General features: G+C 45.6%; 1 protein-coding gene and 1 long non-coding RNA gene across 3 annotated transcripts in view; one reads left to right on the forward strand and one right to left on the reverse strand.

Moving 5' to 3' along the window:
• Positions 1–17,674, forward strand: part of IQGAP2 (IQ motif containing GTPase activating protein 2) — a 272,620-nt gene that overhangs the window by 65,597 nt on the left and 189,349 nt on the right. The window lies entirely within an intron of this gene.
• Positions 1,875–3,608, reverse strand: LOC311609555. The gene is made up of 2 exons (XR_014783430.1): positions 3,178–3,608; positions 1,875–2,969 (listed from the first exon to the last, which is right to left on the reverse strand). It is a non-coding gene; the product is annotated as an uncharacterized lncRNA (long non-coding RNA).

The following is a 17,674-nucleotide window of genomic DNA, read 5'->3' on the forward strand; positions in this document are numbered from 1 at the left end:
TGGCTGGAGCATGTACAGGTCTTTCACATGCTACAACCACAACTCTGAGTCCATATGTGCGGCAGCCCTGTTGTGTCCAGAAAGTACGGTTTCCTTGTAGTCATCTGCCAGCTCTGGCTCTTACACTCTTTCCTTTCTACTTTCTGCAGTGGTCAGCATTTTTGCAGTCGTTTTCTTTGTATCTTGGCCAGTTGTGTGGCTCTGATGGGCACTAGCCTGTAATGGGGGTGCGGCGTGGGGCAGGAGTCTCTCAGACCTTACTGCTCAGTAACTCCAAAAGAGGTAACTTATTCTTGACACTGAGCTTTTTGTTACACTGTGGAATATAGTGGGGGCATTGTTGTCCAATTATAGGATGATTGCACTCAAACTCGTGTATGTGTGTGTGTGTGTATGTGTAAGCATGTAAGTTTTTACAGTAGTAAGTTCCATATGGCTTTTTCAAAATGTATTTTGTGTTGAGTAGCCCTCCATATTTTTTCTTCCTCTCCTCTCCCACCCCAATTTAACCCACCTTTCCCATTATTCTCTTGTACCCCTTTATACCACTGATTCCATCTCCCCTCCCTTGGGATCGTCACCCCCCACCATGGCCCTTGCTAATTTCCCGACCTGCGTGGGTATCCCAAATGGAACATATTTGAAGGTTCAATGCTCATATGCCCAAGTGAGAGATAGATGGATGATAGTCTGGGTTACTTCATTCAGGATGATTATTTCCATCCATCATGTCTCCGTCTTATATGTTTGTGGATACCATAGTTAGATTTTTCTGAGCAGCTGAATATTTCTGTTTTCTCTTCGGATCATATAAATCTCTTGCTCTTTAGCAGTTGAATAATACAAATGCTTTATTTAAAGTAACTAGTGGCTGTAGTTTGGGCAGAGAGTAAAAGCCAGCCTGACTTTGGCGGGTAAGGACTGCAAACCATTTGAGGTCAGAGACCATCTCATTGGTCATAGCCTTTACTTGTATCACTCACGGGGCATCTGAGCTCTAGCAGGCGCTCAGCAAATGTGTAGTGGTCAGGATTGAATCCATCATGGGCCCTAGGCACTTCATTGGGTTGGTCCTTTTTTTTTTCCTCCCAAATGTGTACCTGAGCCATGTCCCAAAGAAAAAGCAAAGAACTGTTTCAAAGGACCCAAAGAGAGCAGCAGTGGCATGCTTCTGAGGGTGGCTTCACAGGCACTTGCCAGATTAACAAGAATCCTCCAGTCCAGTTGTTGTATGTGTGGGAGGGGCTCGGGTTGCTAGGGGCAACTCTGGAACTCCCCTCATGAGGAGAGTTGTCTGGGTACCACTGGTTTCTGTCCACCAGCTTGATGCTTTTCTCCCCAATTCCAAACATCCTGTGCTCATTACTCCTTTATGGAACTGGTTTTTTTTTTTAAGGTTTATTTATTTATTTATTATGTATACAGTACTCTGCCTCCATGTTTACCTGCACGCCAGAAGAGGGCATTAGAACTCATCATAGAGGGTTGTGAGCCACCATGTGGTTGCTGGGAATTGAACTGAGGACCTCTGGAAGAACAGCTAGTGCTCTTACTCACTGAGCCATCTCTGCAGCCCCGTTCTGGGTTGCTTTGTTTTGTTTTGTTTTGTTTTGTTTTAGGAACCATCTCTCTGTATAGTAGTATAGTCCCTATGCAAGGGCATCTCATGTCCACGTGATCATAGAGAAGGAACCAAGGTTGGATATCTGAGCTGCTGCTTGGATGCTGAGAAGGTCCCAATGTGCCATTCTTGGCCAGTGGTCACGCCACACAGTTCCCTAGTGTGAACTGAATGAGTTGACACATGTGCGCTGCCAGAAGATCCTGTCCCCCAGAGCTTTAAGGTAGTGGGCAGGAGTGAATTTTTTCATTGTATTGTATTATGTGTGTTTTTGAGCTAGGATCTCACTATATAGCCGAGACAGGCCATAACCTCCCCACTCTCTCACTGTAGCTGCCTGAGTGTTGGGCTTATGGTGCCTCTGTGTCTAACTTCCAGTTAATTCTATTTTAGGTGGTTGAGATATTTAAAACACATCTTTCATTTGTGTCTTAATTTGGAGTTTATCACAGCCTATGATCAATGACTCCCCAACACATACACTCAATTTGGTTTTAATTTCTGTGAAAACTTAGTCCTTCATGTTTGGATTCACCTGTTTTTTACCCTTCAACATGAAGCCAAGGCCCAATTAGCAAGAGTTGCTATGGCAACTTTCGTGTGATCGAGCCTGTGCACTAATGCAAATATGTTCAAATAAATTCGAGCAGTAGATTTCCTCTAGAATGCAGAGGAAGCATTGACTTTGGCATAAAGACATCTACTGAATCTTCAAGAAGAGTCTCCAGGCACTAAAAATATACCAGGTTTATAGCTGGTATAACTTACCATGGCCATTTTTAGCCATCTTTAAAATAAAATCAGTCTCGTTTAGTTACATAAATATTATCAGCTTAGATTTTGCTTGATCTGTACAACATGGATATAAAATCCTGCCTCGTTCATTTCTTCATATCCCCCCACATGATCTTATCCACTGATGCACTTAAAATATTAATTATACTACTTGAGGTTGAAATGAATTTATTTTCTTCTTCGGCACATAAATTTCATATCCCGTGGCACAATTTTAGCAAAATACGACATTGACTAAGTATTCCTAAAAACTCACCAGCTGATGAGGTACAAGTTTCCCCAAACATTATACACCAATTTTCCAGTCATATAGAATTTACCTTTTCTACAGCTTCACACTGGCTAGCCAAGCCCTGCCACCAAGCCATATCCCCAGGCCTACAATATAGGGCTGGCTGGATTACTAGTCTTGGTAGCACAGAGGAATTTTGTAATTCAATGATCTGGCTTTTGACACGTTTGTTTTACATGTGCATATGCATAGGGACACGCATGCATGTCGACGTCTGAGGACAGCTGGAAAGAGTTGGTTCTGTCTTCCATCTTCTGGGACCTGGGGATCAAATTCAGGTCATAAGGCTATCCATCAGTCTTGGCAGGAAGTGCCTTTCCTTGCTGAGCCTTCCCTCTCTTCAGCAGCCGCCCCCACCCCCGCCGTGATCTTTTGAAACGAGGATTCAGTTACTGGGATACCCTCAAAAGGATGTCACCGGTTACTTTCCTGTTGCTATGATAAAACGCCATGACCAAGAGCAACTTACAGAATGAAGACCTTTCTTGGTGTACCACTGTAGAAGGGAGAGAGTTCATCACAGCGGGGAAGTAAATCCGGAAGTGGCAGGTGTGGAGGCACCGAGGAAGCCAGGAGCTTACATCTTCAAATGCAGGCATCAAAGCAGAGAGAGTAAACCTGAAATAGGAAAGGCTTTAAGCTCTCCAGTGACAGGCTCCCATAAAGGCTGCACCGACTGACATCCCACTACCGCAAATAGCGCCACCAATTGGGGACCACGTGTTCCAATGCCTAAGACCACAGGCTGCATTTCTCATTCAAACCATAGTAATAACACCCATTTCAAAGAAGCTGGCTGTATATCTGAATGGCCTTAAAAGAAAAAGGATAGCTGACATGAAGCTTCCTCTGTATTCTCACTGTTGCTGCTATTTTTTTTTTTCCCCCTTGTTTCCCACACTAAGCACGTTTTCTCACTAGCACTAACCCAAGTCTGGGGGACTATAAGATATTTAGATGCTTATTTAGCCACTATCACTGATCATAACGGGATATTCTCTGTCAAACACTGTCACTTTTGATGGTGCTGCTTCTTGCTCACTGACTGATGTCTCTGTGTGCTTACTGATATTTTGTTCATGAGTTTGAATAAGGTGTACGGTTAGGATTCCTCTAAGACAAAAGTTGAGCTGTTGGTATCAGTATCTCCTTTCTTCTTTCCTTCCTTTCTCCCCCCCTCCACCCCCGTTTCTTCTCCTACCCCCCCCTCCTTGCCTCTCCTCTCCTCCTCTCCTGCAGTGGGATTAGAGACTAGAAAGTGGGGTCTTTTCCTTCTGCAGTGCTAGACATGGTCTTGGGATAGCGGTCTCTTCAGCTAGGCACTGCATCTGTATGCTCTTCACTGAGTCCTGCTGAGGTCTGCACAGGGCACAGCTCCCTTCAGGAGCAGAAGGCCCTGAAACGCACTGAAGCCACTTAGAAAAGCTTGCTGGGGCCGCTGGTGTGCGTGGCCATGCCGGGCCTTGCTAGTTTCAGTTCTACAGTTTTCTGTATAAAGTTGTGTCGAGCTTCCTTTTCTAGGCCCATGCTGGGGAGGTTCACCCGTGTTGCTGCAGGGTGATCTATCGTAATCTATTATTCTGCATGGCTACTCCATTTTTGAGCAGTGCAGGGAATGCAACCCAGGGCCTTCTGTATGTCAACAATGCCGCACTGCTTATTGGAGTGCCCCTCTCCTAGCCCTTCTTTTTCTTTTTTCCTTTTCTTTCTTTCTTTCTTTCTTTTTTTTTCTTTTTTTGATCCTGCACGGTGTCCAATTACACGACTAGACCAACATTTCAAAATCATTTGGTTGACTTGGGTTGTTTCCAGTCATTTGGGGCTATTATAAGTAAAGTATGTGTGGTTGTGTGTGTGTGTGTGTGTGTGTGTGTGTGTGTGTCTGTATGCATGCCTGTCTATGCGTGGGGGCCGGGATTGAACTGAGGCCTTCAGCCCTGCTAGGCAGGCACTCTCCCCTATGTAAAACTTTTATCAACAAAGAAACATGCCCAGTCTTGTTTTCTGGGCCTTATTCCTCTGTTTGCAGCAAGATGGAACTTTTCGTGGGAAAGTGGTTTTTTGCTGCTTAAGATGATCTTTCTCCTTTCCCATCTTTCTCTCCTGCATGTGTGTTTTGATAGGTTTTTTTCTTTCCCTTGAGAAATTTTGAATTAATTAAGTTATGCTTTTCATAAGAATCATTCTGGCTCCCGTTCTCTCGTTTCCCTGTCACCCCCACGGCCACATGCACTCCGTGTCCACACCACACACGCACTAGGCGCTGCACCACCCACCTTCCAGATGAATCACACTGAAGTGGGATTTGCTAATCCGGCAGCAGGGACATTTCTGTGCTCTTGACACACGGGGTGAGGAGAGTACCGCAGGCAGCCCACTTGATGTTTCCAATGTATGCCTCAGAGTGGAGGACTGGAGTGGAAATCTCCAGTCAGTCTAGGCAGTGGTTTTCATTGAAATGGAAATTACCTTATGCAGCCTCTCATTCTTTCTGGTTTCCCTGGAAGAAGACAGTGTTGAGCTCACCAGCATCTGAGAGGAGAATGCCACCCACCCACCCCTCCTTTCCTTTTTTAGTGTGTAACAAGATTGAAGATGCTTCGCTAAGACAAATCAGGCCTGCCGTTGAAGTGTAGAGTTCACAGTATGAGCCAGTTTGGGCGTTTCAATGGTGAGGGATGGCAGGTGGCTCGTGGAAGATGACTTTGTATCTGAGCGCCAGTCCTGAGTTCCTTAGTCGCTGGCACCCGCTTTCAGTTTCCCTTCATCTACCAATGAACGTCCTGAAGCCAGCAAGTAAGCCTTAAATCTAAAAAGATAACGGTGTTTGGAGTGCTTTTCAGAAGGTGTCGGGGCTTGTAGGCCCCAGGGTAGGGAGGAAGGAAGAGAAAGATTCAATATAATTTGCATAAAACCTCAAAGTACCACTGGAGTGGAGCAGCCTGGTCATGAAGGGGCTTAAGGCAGAAATGTGGCAGGAAGAAAAAGCCATCCTCTTCGCTGCCTTTCCAGTCCTACTTTATACAGTGTGGTCCTTTCACAGATTGTCGACTGGTGGTTACTGTATTCTCATTCGGGCTTGCAAATGTGACCATTGCATTGTAAACAGACCACGCATCTGTGTGGTCGTAGCTTTAAAGGAACCAGTTTACATGGAGGCATTAGTACTACAGGACCAAGTACTCTTAGACACCTTGCGTCCAATGTACAAGTTTGAAGGTACATTTTTTTAGCACCGCCAAAAAGGAAGTCCTCTAAAATGAGGATGCTGTTTAGAATATGTAGCCTTAAAGATTCCTACAACCTCTTTAAGACCTTGAGTTTATGTATTCATTTACCAGTAGCGATACTTTAATTTATTCTTTTCCAATTTGTATCCCCTTGATCTCCTTTAGTTGACTTATTGCTCTAGCCAGGACTTCAAGTACTATATTGAAGAGCTATGGAAAGAGTGGGTAGCCTTGCCTTGTCCCTGATTTTAGTGGAATTGCTTTGATTTTTCTCTCCACTTAATTTGATGTTGGCTATAGACTTGCTGCACATAGCCTTTATCATGTCTAGGTATGGGTCTTGTATCTCTGCTCTCTCTAAGGCTTTCATTATGAATGGTGTTGGATTTTGTCAAAAAATTTTTATGCATCTAATGAGACGATCATGTGATTTTTTTTTCTTTCAATTTGATAATATGGGGAATTACACTGATGGGCTTTTGTATGTTGAACCTCCGTGCATCCCTGGGATGAAGCCTACTTGATCATGGTGGATGCCAGCCCATGGGACAGAGCCCACCCTGACACTATTAACAGTACTCTGCTGTGCTTACAGGTGAGAGCCTGCCAGAGTTGGTCTCTGAGAGGCTCCACCCTCCACCCAGCAGTGGTTTGAAACAGATGCTGAGACTCACAGCCAAACATTGGGTGATGTGTAGGAAGTCTTATGGAAAAGTGGCAGGTGGAGGGGGGGGAGGGTGTGGAGAAAAGAACCTGGAGGTGACAGGAGCGCCACAAAAAGACCAACAGAGCCAACTAGCCAGGACCCAGAGGGGCTTGTAGAAGCTGAAGCACCAACCAAGGACCTTGCATGGACTGGACCTAGGCCCCCTACCCAGCCAATGGGAAGCTTAGACTTCATGTGGGTCCTCTAGTAAGGGGAGCGAGGGTAGGAAGTTGTCCCTGACATGGACTCTGGTGTCAGCTGTTTTATTACCCCCTCTCCCTGCCTCTCTGGTGGGGTTTGCCAGACCACAGGGGAAGAGGATACACACAGTCCTGATGTGACGTGATAGGCTAGGGTGGATGGGAGCAGGGGCTCTCCTTTTCTGTGGAATAGGAGAGGGGAGAGGGGGTAGAAGGAGGGAGGAAGAACTAGTAAGACAGGGAGGCTATGACCAGGACGTAATGTGAATAAAAGTAAATAAATAAATAAGACCTTGACTTTATCATTTGGAAACTTTCAATGCCATGCTTGCATATTTACGCAGGAACAAGTGTGATTAGTGTGTCCTCTCAAATGGCCTCATCTTGTGTCCTTTATTTCTGCAAGGCTGGCTTCTCCCTGGGTCTTGTCCTTGTAGTACTGTATGCCATGCTCATGAAGTCGTGCAGAGCCAGTTGATGTCCTTGTGGCTGCTTCTGGTAATGCTCGTTATAGCACAGGTGTGTTCTTTCTCTCCTAAGTCTTGAGCAGGTTGTGTTCATGTGTGTAGGAATGTATGTGTATGCATATATGTGTGTACATGTAGCAACAATTCTTTTTTAAAAAAGAGGCCATGAATTTGAGAGAGAGCAAGAGGGTGAACAGGAGGGGTTCGAAGTAGGGAAGGGACGGAGAGAAATGATGTAATTGTAATTTCAAGAAATTAAAATTTCTTGTAAAAAGAAACAAAAACTTACTTGACAATTTCAATAAAAGGTAATTAAAGAGGGAGGAAAATAGACATCTCATCGCAACAAATACGATGTTTTTTTAAAAAGGAAGGTCCTTTTGATTGCAGACTTCATGAAAAATACAGAGCAATGCAATGGCATGGGCCGATCTGTGGTTTGTGCCAAGTAGGACTGGTCAGTGTTTGGTTTTGTGGGGGCTTTCCACCTGTTTGGGAAGATACTTAGAACCTCTTAAAACACTCATCTTTTCCTCACCTGTGCCTAACTATCACTTCGTGCTTCTTGCCTTGTGCTCAAACCCTTAAAGAGAAGGAGAGGGCTCTCTAGCCAGCCCAGTTCTTACGCACGCACGCACGCACGCACGCACGCACGCACGCACGCACGCGCACTTCCTGCTAGCAGCTAGTGTGCCTGGAGGTTCTCTGCGTGATTTGTCATATGCCACTGAACGTGCTGTGCTTTTTTTCCTTTACTACATCTCCTCTTCCTGGGGTGACTAATTCCTGAGAACATTTGAGCTTTAGTGGCCTCCAGAAGTTCTCCCAGGAACTCCCTGGGGGCTCATCCCCTTCCAGCCACTGTGGTCCTGCATGCACAGGGCTTCCTCCCCGCCTAAGAGGGTTCAGTCTTTCGCTGCCGTGGGTACGCATCACCATACCGCAAAGCACGCTGGGACAGCCCTGCTCACGGCCCTAGTACTAACTTCAAGCATCTGGATAACGCTGATGCTAGTGATGCTTGCGAGCTGGAAAAAGGGATTCGGGAGAGCTTGATAGCAAGAAAGTTGATATGCTGGGAAGCAGAGGAACTGTACAGTGGACTGAGCTGTGGACCGTGCCTTCTCCCAAGGGTGAGGTCGGGGAGTAGTTGATGGCCTCTGTCCCCAGGGTGTGGGGGTGAGAACAAAAATATGGCAGGAGTCAAAGTCAAAATGAGCGAGAAGGTCGCTCTGGACACTGTGTTGGCACGAACAGGCTTTCTATAAACTGTAAGGGAGGAAGGAGAGCTCACAAGGAAAAGATTAGCGCTGCACAGGTCAGGGTATTTGGGCAAAGGTTTGTGGAGAGATTTCCAGTTGCAGACTTAGTAGTGAGGGAGCAGAGAAGGATTTGGGCAAGAGGTCGTGGAGAGCCAAGCCAAGATGTTTAGGTTTTACTCAAGTCTCACGGTCTCTGAGAGATGAGGGCAAACAGAGCACTGAATAGCAGAGCTGAGAGACAGTGAGTGGTCTACGCAGGCGGCATCACAACCAAGCAAAGCACTGGTCCCACCATGCCTGCGTTTGAAGAACTTGGGTGCCATGCGGTAGACAATGACACTCATAGGCACTCAGAAGTCCCTTGAGAAGGAAAAGGGAAAGCAAACGCATGTCACGTGTCGCCTAACAGTGAGAAAATAGCACCCTGGAGGTTAATCCACAGGAGGCGAGACAGTGTTACTTAACTGATCAGCAGGAAGATCACAGGGTCTCAGGATCTCGGATCTGGGTTTTGGTCACACTGTACTGTACAGTGCCCTCTGTGCGCTACAGGGGGATGTGCAGCAGTCCCTTTGAAATATTTTCTGCCTCTTTTACCCCACTGTCTTCCCTCACACAAGGTATCCAGTGGATCTTTGTAGGTCCCCTAAGTCAGGGAACATTACTTTTGTACCCCGGCCTGCAATGGCCCTTGTCACACTCCTACTAAAAGGGAGACTTGTAGCAAGTCACTGTCTACCCCTCATTAGCGTGCTGGCCTTGTCCTCCCACTCCATTCATCTGTTCTAGGCAAAGGGCCTCCTCCAGACTCTTCACCTTCCCTGAAGTGCTTGCTCTCCCTTGGGCTTTCCCCTCGGCTTACCTGTCACCCTGTCAGATTCTCACCTAGGTGAAGCAGATAGTCACATGTCATCCAACCATCCTAGTTAACACTGCAACCCCCAAATCTAAAAGTAGATCTGCCTCACGCCCGTTATTTCACTCCTGGCTGTTTGTCTGAAGGAATCCGCACCAACACATCACTGGGACCCTTGCATATTAATGTTCATTGCAATAGCTAAGCTATGGAACCAGCCTAGATGTCCAACAGTGCAGAAATGGGTACAGAAAATGCGGTTATATATGCACAATGGGATTTCTCAGGTCATGAAGAATGGAGTAATGTCATTTGCAGGAAAGTGGATGCAGTTAGAGACTGTCCTGTGAAATGAATTAAGCCAGTCTCAGAGAGACAAATATCATGTTTTCTCTCCTTTGTGGTTCAGCTAGCAAAAAATCATGTGTGCATGTATACAAACCAAAAGTGAGCCAAAACCATCCAGAGGAAGAAAAAAACGGACAAATGGGAGGGGAAAGGGCTGATTAAAAACAAGGGTATGGGGAAAATACACTTAATGTGAAATATATCTATATGAAAATGAATTAATTAATTGAGACAGGTCTTACACATAGCTTAGGCTGGCCTAAATCTCACTATGTAGATCAGGCTGGCTTCAAATTCCCAGAAATACACCTGCCTCTGCTTCCTAAAAGCTGGGATGAAAAGCTGTACGAGCTTGCTCAGCCATGTATGAAATTTTAAAAATAAATAAATTTTAAATTTATTTTTTATAATTTATTCTGATTACATCTCACTTGTATCTCCCAGTTCACCCCTCCCTCCCACTTTTGGCCCATTCTCCTTCCCTAGACTTCTGACAGAAGGCGACATCCTCCCAACCACATGACCACACCCTATCAGGTCTCATCCAGATAACCTGCTTCCCTTTCCTTTGTGTGTAGCTGGGCCTCCCCACCAAGGGGAAGTGATCAGATTGGGAGTGCCAGAGTTCATGTCAGAGGCAGTCCCCGCTCCCCACCCCCCAACCATGGAGAATGTGCTGTCTGTTGCCTAGATCTGAATAGGGGGTCTAGGGTTACTGCATGCATTGTCCTTTTAAGGGGGAGAGAGAGGGGAGGTGAAGGGGAGGGAGAGAGGGAGAGGGGAAGGAAGGGGGAGAGGGAGAGGGAAAAGATGAGATCGCACTACCAACTTAGGAAAGAAAAAACTGAAGCCACTGGGGACTGGCCCCCTGCTCTCCTAGTCCAGTGTCTCAGGCCCTGTCCAGCCCCGTGTTGCCTGTGTCGAGGCTCCATCACTTACACCTTTTCTTGTCAGACCAGTCTGGCTCCCAGAAGCCCAATGATGCTGGATGATTTAAGTATGATTTACCTGCCATAATGAATGTGCTCTAGTTAACTTTCCCCCTACAGAGTAGATTTTCATTATAAGAAAGAATATTTGATCGACCTTTATGATATCCTGTATAAAAACATATATTTCACTCAATTTTTTTTCTCTCAAGTGGCATTTTTTCTCTGAGATTTTAGGGGCAGTTTTGTAAAATATGTACAATAACCAGAGAAGAAGATGGAAGGTGGCTTTTCAAAGAAAATGTCACAGGGACAAGGGGGTTAAGTCACATATTCTGTAGTCTGCAAGGCTACTGTAGAGCATTAAAGCCTTATAATGAGACAACAAGCATTCGAACGCCCCCTAAAATCGCCCAACCTTACTCTCCTATGGCCCTTAGCATTCCAGCACACATATACCACACAGGACTCTAACAAACATCCAATGTGGAAAAAGAATAACTGAAAAAGAACACAGAGGGTCTTGGTTGGTATTTTGTGTGTGTCAGGACATCTTGCCATCTAGCTAGTTTTACACACAAGCATATACTTGAATGTGCATACACACACACACACACACACACACACACACACACACACACACACACTCTTCCTCTACCCCCACTACATTTAAAAGAAGAAAGGTGTTTAAGGCAGTTCAGGAGATCAGAGAAGTCACCTTGGAGACAGGTGAAACTTTGGGGAGCTTTGAATTAGACAGCCCGCCTCCTTCCACGTCACTCCCAGGGCTCAGCTTTATCTCCTCACTCCTTGCTGAAAGCTTCTGTGTAGAATGTGCTGGTGTTTTCTAGGAGCTGTTTCCATACTGTTTGTTGCGTAGCCCCGTATCTCGTTTCTTGAGCAGTAATCTCCTTTAGGTGTGTAAACATTGGTCCCGGGAGGGGAAAAGTAAAACTCTCTTTATGTGTAAAATACAGATAGGCACATAGCACATAAGTTGGTGTAAAATATGTCTATAAGCTAAAATAGAGAACTTCAGAGAAGTTAAAATAATTAGAATCTACCTGAAAATGGGGATGGGGTGGGGGTGGGGACAGGGTGGGAATGGTAGCTGAGAGAGACTTGTGGCCTGGGCTGTCCTCAGGGGCCCCAGCATCAGAGGTCTGCTCTGTGCTCAGGATATTGGGGTGCAGGGCTGGGTGCTTTTGATAGTATGATAGAGAGATTTGCACCCGAAGGCATGAGCATTTCAGACACAGGCTTCTCAAAACCGAGACCTGTTGGTCCTTTAGGATTTTTCATGCCACCTCAAATCTTGAAGGGCACTTGTTGGGCTCCTGGAACTGTCAGGATCACAGCTTTGGGACCCGGAAGACTGTTGGAAATATGTAGCGTAAGCTATGCCCACCAGAAGCAGGATGGGTGTGCTCTTGACTCTGACCCTCCGCCATCAACGTAGCTCCCTTTGGTGTCTGTGCATTTCTTTCTCCTTGGGTCCTCTCTTCTGATTGACCATTTCTATTTCTAAGCCCTGGAAGAGAAGATGGAGGACTTAGCTCCTGCTCCCAGACTGGACAGAAATGCACGAAGCAGCTTTGTGGGATGGATGCTCTGGCCCTAAAGACAGGTAGCCTGAGGACTGGGCTGCCGCCCACTGGAGAAGGTTCTCCCTGGTCCCTGTCTTTGAAAAGGAAGGGATTGAGCCTGGAGATACAGTGTAGGCAGAATTTTACTCATCAGAAGCAAACACAGTACACTCTAGAGAGAGATTAGAGCAGGCTGTCCCCAAGAGAAAATAACCAAACCCAATGAGCTCTGCATGGTGGATTTTGAAACGGTTTCTCATAGTCCCTTCTGTCTTGTGATTTAAGCATTGAGTTCCTGTCCTTGGGTACCACTTTGGTTAATTTAAGTCTATCATGCATGCTCTAGTCCCACCAAGGTGTCCCTGCAGTTCCTCCCTGCCCCCCCCCCCCGCCGCACCCCCCCCCCCCCCCCGCCGGGCTGCTTATCGGGATGTTTCGTTGTGGCATTTGGTCGTTACTAGGAAAACACTTTGTCACCCTTATTTCTGATATGACTGACTAGAAGAACCCATCCTAAGCTTCAAGGACATCAAGCCACAAAGGGGCATTTTAGCCATCAGGAGACACAACTGCCAAAATACAGCTGAGGTTTCCTTGGTTACTTCACATCTAGCTAACCACCTGTCTATCTGGTCAGGATGGACCTAACCACGAAAGGGGGTGGATCTACATGGCATCATCCTCCACCCTGCTAGGGTTGCCTAGCTACCTATGTTAGCAGGAGGAAGATGTGCCCCCCAAGAGCCACACACAGCTTCCCTGGCCTAAGGATGTCCTGAGGCCATTACATAGATGGCTGGGATGGGGCTCTCTGTGCAGTTCCTTCCTCTGCCTCACAGGCTTAAATTCCTGCCTTGAGTATTTACGTTGAGTAATGATCATCTCTTAGGGTTTTTCTATTGAGGTTCCTTTCAGTATCTAGTTGGACAAAAACGGTTGAAGTGTGTTATTGTTGTTGTTGTTGTTGTTGGTGGTGGTGGTGGTGGTGGTTTTGTTCTTGTTGTTTTGTTTCTTTTTGTTTTTGTTTTCTTGTGGGACAAGGTCTCACTAAATAGACCAGGCTGGTCTCGATCTCATAGAGATCTCCCTCTGTCTCTCAAGTTCTTGGCTTAAAGACTTGCACCGCTGTGCCTGGCAAAAAGATTTCTAGTGACTTACGTCAAGGCTTTCCTAAAGCCTTAACATCAGCAAAGGAAAGCTGGACCCCACCTTTTGGGTTATGTCAGAGATGGTATTAGCACACTCAAAGTTGCCAGTAAGTGTTGTGACATTCTCCACAGTTGAGTGGAGAGTGGGGTATGACTTTCACACGTACTCTGGTGCCTCATATTTGACCATGTCCCCTGGATGGGGAGGCCTGGTGGCACTCAGAAGAAGGACAGCAGGCTACCAAGAAGAGACTTGATACCCTATGAGCATATATAGGGGGAGGAAGTTCCCCTCAATCACAGTCATAGGAGGAGGGAGTAAGAAGAAAATGGGAGGGAGGGAGGAATGGGAGGATACAAGGGATGGGATAACCATTGAGATGTTATAAGAATAAATTAATAAAATAAATTTTAAAAAAAGACATGGAAAAAATTTTCTGACCATCAATTAATTATGAGAGAAATAAGATTGCTTAGAGGTGAAATTTCTGCACATCAAGCAGAGAGCTGTCGCCTCAGTGCCTAAGGAACCTCTTTCCAACATGGAATGAATGTGCGGTTGGAAGACATTGCCTTCCTTTAATACCAGGTCACGCACACCGAAAAACAGTAACGGTGGTGGAACACATACAAACTCACCAAACTGGAGTAATGCAGATTATAAAATCCATCCCATTTCACCTATCAGATTGACAAGGATTGAAACAGGAGGCTTCTGTCAGAGCCAAGGGAAACAGACATCGGGGCTTTTCAGGTGGGAGTGTAAGTAACAGATACTCCCGAGGGAGGGTGAATTGGCAGAAAGCGCTTCCCTGTGGCTCAGCACATTCTTCTCCAAGCATGCCTACTGCCACATTGTTTACAGAAGTGAGAAACAAGCAAGCTGCGTGTTTAGAAGGAAGTGCGGGGTGGAAGGGATTGTATGAACATGAAGATGTGTCTTATCGTTGAAAATTAAGTTTGTGAAGGGTAATGATTTTGTGTAACTGACAGAGTCACACAAAATATTATCTAAAGTGTATGTTGTATAAGTTACTATAAGCTGTCTAATGCTAATTATATTTATTGCAGAGTAAAACAACTGAGAATCTTGGTATTTTATCAGAATTCCTTGAGTCTTTATAATAGACAAAATTGCTTACATTTTTTTTTGGAAAAAATTATTAAGCATTACATAGCCTGGCATATAGAAATAGAATTCTTAGCTATATAATAAACTACTTATTAGTATAATACTTTAATGTCTTTTCTTTAAGGGTCTACCTACTGGTTCACAAAGGATTGGATAACTAATGGCTCCAGTGTTAATTTACACTACGTATTAGATTATTGAAACAGAGAGCTAAATGGAATCAGTGTAGAACAGTACAAGGAGAAGTACTTCCCAGCCAGGAGGCCCTGGACTAGACTCCTGCCTGGGGTGGTGACCTCTAATGGGTTATTTAAACTCTTAGACCTGAAAATTCTCCACTCATGAAATGCTGCTAGCCAGTCCTGTTCTCATCTGTCATCCATCTATCTATCTATTTATCATCTATCAATCATCTATCTATTATCTATCATCTATATCTATCTGTTTATTATCTATCTATCTATTATTTATCTATCTTCTGTCTGTCTATATCTATCGTCTTTCTATCTACCAATCTATCTATCCATCTTATCAATCTTTCTGTTTCTATCTCTAGTTATCTATATCTCTCTATGTCTTTCTCTCTCTCCCATCGAGATAGAGTCCCCACTGTGTAGCTACTCCTGGCTTGGGACTGGCTATATAGACCAGGTTGGCCTTGAATTCACAGAGATCTGCCTACCTCTGCCTTCCTACTGCTGGGATTAAAGGTGTGCGCCACAATGCACAGCCTGTTGGGTCTTATGAGGGCATACTTGCAGAGGAGGCATAGTCTTTCCTTCAAAAGAATTAAACTGGAAAAGCGTGGCTTGTCCAGTGATTGTCAAGTGGAGGGCCATTGTAAGGGTGTATTTGTCTTCTGCCTCATAAACTTTAGCAGGTTACACTTTATTGCTGTTGTTGCTTTGACGCATCATTTCAGTTGATCGGAAACCCAGCCACAGCTCTATGGAGTCTTCTACATTGAGCCTCTCAATGGCTACCTTGAAAGTGTTACTGAGGCTGACTTTCACTAGGGATCTTTGCTGGCACAGCAGCACTCTTGTCCTCTCCTTGTTGTGGTTGGTGGCGTTCAGTTCCCCGAGGTCACAGGATTCATGGCAACTTGCCTTTCAAAGCCAGGAGAAGGGAAAAGCAAGAAAGACAAGCAAGAGGCAGTGCTAATCAATGTAGTTTCTGGTCAACAAAGTGGCAATCTGTCACTGTATAACGATGGTTAGAGGCAAGCGCAGGTCAGGGGAGGGGTGGCCTGCCTGGGGGGTGGCATGGAAAAGCATCAGCTTGCTGCAAATGGCATTGGCATTCACATGTTTCAGGCATAGAACAGGCAAATGTGCTATTTTAGAAAACAGCAGAGAAGAGCTGAGGAAAGCATTGGCTTCTATTTTAATAGAACTGGCTGGAAAGCAAAATGAAGCCACACCGAGCTTGCTCAGAATTAACTGGGAACGGCCGATAGTCCTGCCTTCTGCCCTCTACAATTTGGAACACATTGAGCCTATGGCTCTCTTCCTGGAAAAGTTTTATTATCTGAGATCTTCCAATCTAGGGAGTGTTTCAGGGGCACAAGAACCACTTAGTAAAGAATGAGTAATTAAACAGCACTTCCAAGATGATTTCAGCCGTCCTTACTAGCGTGCTGGAGTCACTCTGTCATTGCTTGTGGAGTCTTTGTAATGGCACAGATAAGCATCGATTTTTTTGTTTTTGTTTTTGTTTTTGTTTTTTTTATTGACTCAGAGTCACTGCTGCGCTGTAACTTTTTCATTTGTTCTCTATGTTGAATAAGAAAGCCTTTTGGGGTTGTTTGGACCAGTCAGTCTAAAGCTGGGTGTTCTCTGCCGGCTCCTCCCTACCCTAGCTCAAAGTTAGCTGAGTCAATTCTGTTGTTCATAGGAAAATGTTGGTGAACAGGGATAAGATTCGAAAGCCAAGCTGAGATCACTACCACTACGGGAAGAGCAGACTGAAAGACAAAACAAAGTAGTGATAGGGGAAATATCGCGGTAATCTAGAAGATAAGAAACGGTGACCGGACACGCCCCTCACAGGGCTAACCAGCAGGAGGACCCCTTTCCCTGTCGTACACAGGTGTGCGGACTGTTTCCTGTTTCCCTTCTGATGGCCGGAAGCCTGGAGAGCTAGGTTCTGGAAAGATTTCATAACTCCCCCCGACTCAGTCTGTCCTAGTTGATGGAACTTAGCAAGACGTTGTTAAGTTATCAGTAACGTGATAGCAAAGCTTCCCTCCCTGAGACCAAACAGCGAGGCCAGAGAACCTGTGGAGATCTTACCATTTTCAACCATGCAGATTACACCTGAGCATGTCGTGGGCCAGCGCCTGCCTTCGCCACTTTCTTTGTGTCACATGTTTGCACAACTCTTAACACTGCAGCTTGTTTTCCTGTCTCCTCTTTATTGAATGCACCCACGTTTGGGAACGTGTGACAGATAGTATTACACCCACTTGATGGATGGGGAAACTGAGGCCCGAGAAGTTACAGGGAGCCTCTCAGCCTTCTGATTTCCAATCTCAGGCACATTTTGTTAGTGAGCTGAAGTGAAAAGCCGGCGGTGAAGGTTAATGAGAGTTTTGACATGCTCCCTGAACCCAGCAAACACTCAGTGATTGACAGCTAATGCTGTAATTCACGTTGGGCCAAACAAACACCTGGTCCAGGGGCATCAGTGGGGCGAGCTCACCGGTGTTGCAAGTTCACCGGCATCAAGGATTTCTCAGCCTTTAACTCATGGTCCATGGAGAAGAGAGTGCTAAGGTATCTCTGGGGTTTGCACAGATCACTGCTTGGTTTCTAGGATCCTAGCTAGTGTCTCAGACAGGAGAGCTGTTGTGAGGTAGGACAGAGGACAGGAGGGCCACTGGGTGGCTTGCAGCACCCTGTGCTTTGATCAGTTATTTAGATTGTGTTAGTGATCCCTTGAGAAAGAAAAATCAGAGTGTGGGGACGTGATGAGACGCCCTGACTGCGACATCAGAGAAGGCATGATGTCGCCTCACCTGGCTATGGAGCTGACGCTTCTTTTGCCTTGTACGTTCTGCTCAGCCACTGTGACCCTCACAGGAGAAATCCTATCCTGCAT

This window comes from Acomys minous, assembly GCF_964271855.1.
Source record: "Acomys minous genome assembly, chromosome: 11".
Lineage (NCBI taxonomy): Eukaryota > Metazoa > Chordata > Mammalia > Rodentia > Muridae > Acomys > Acomys minous.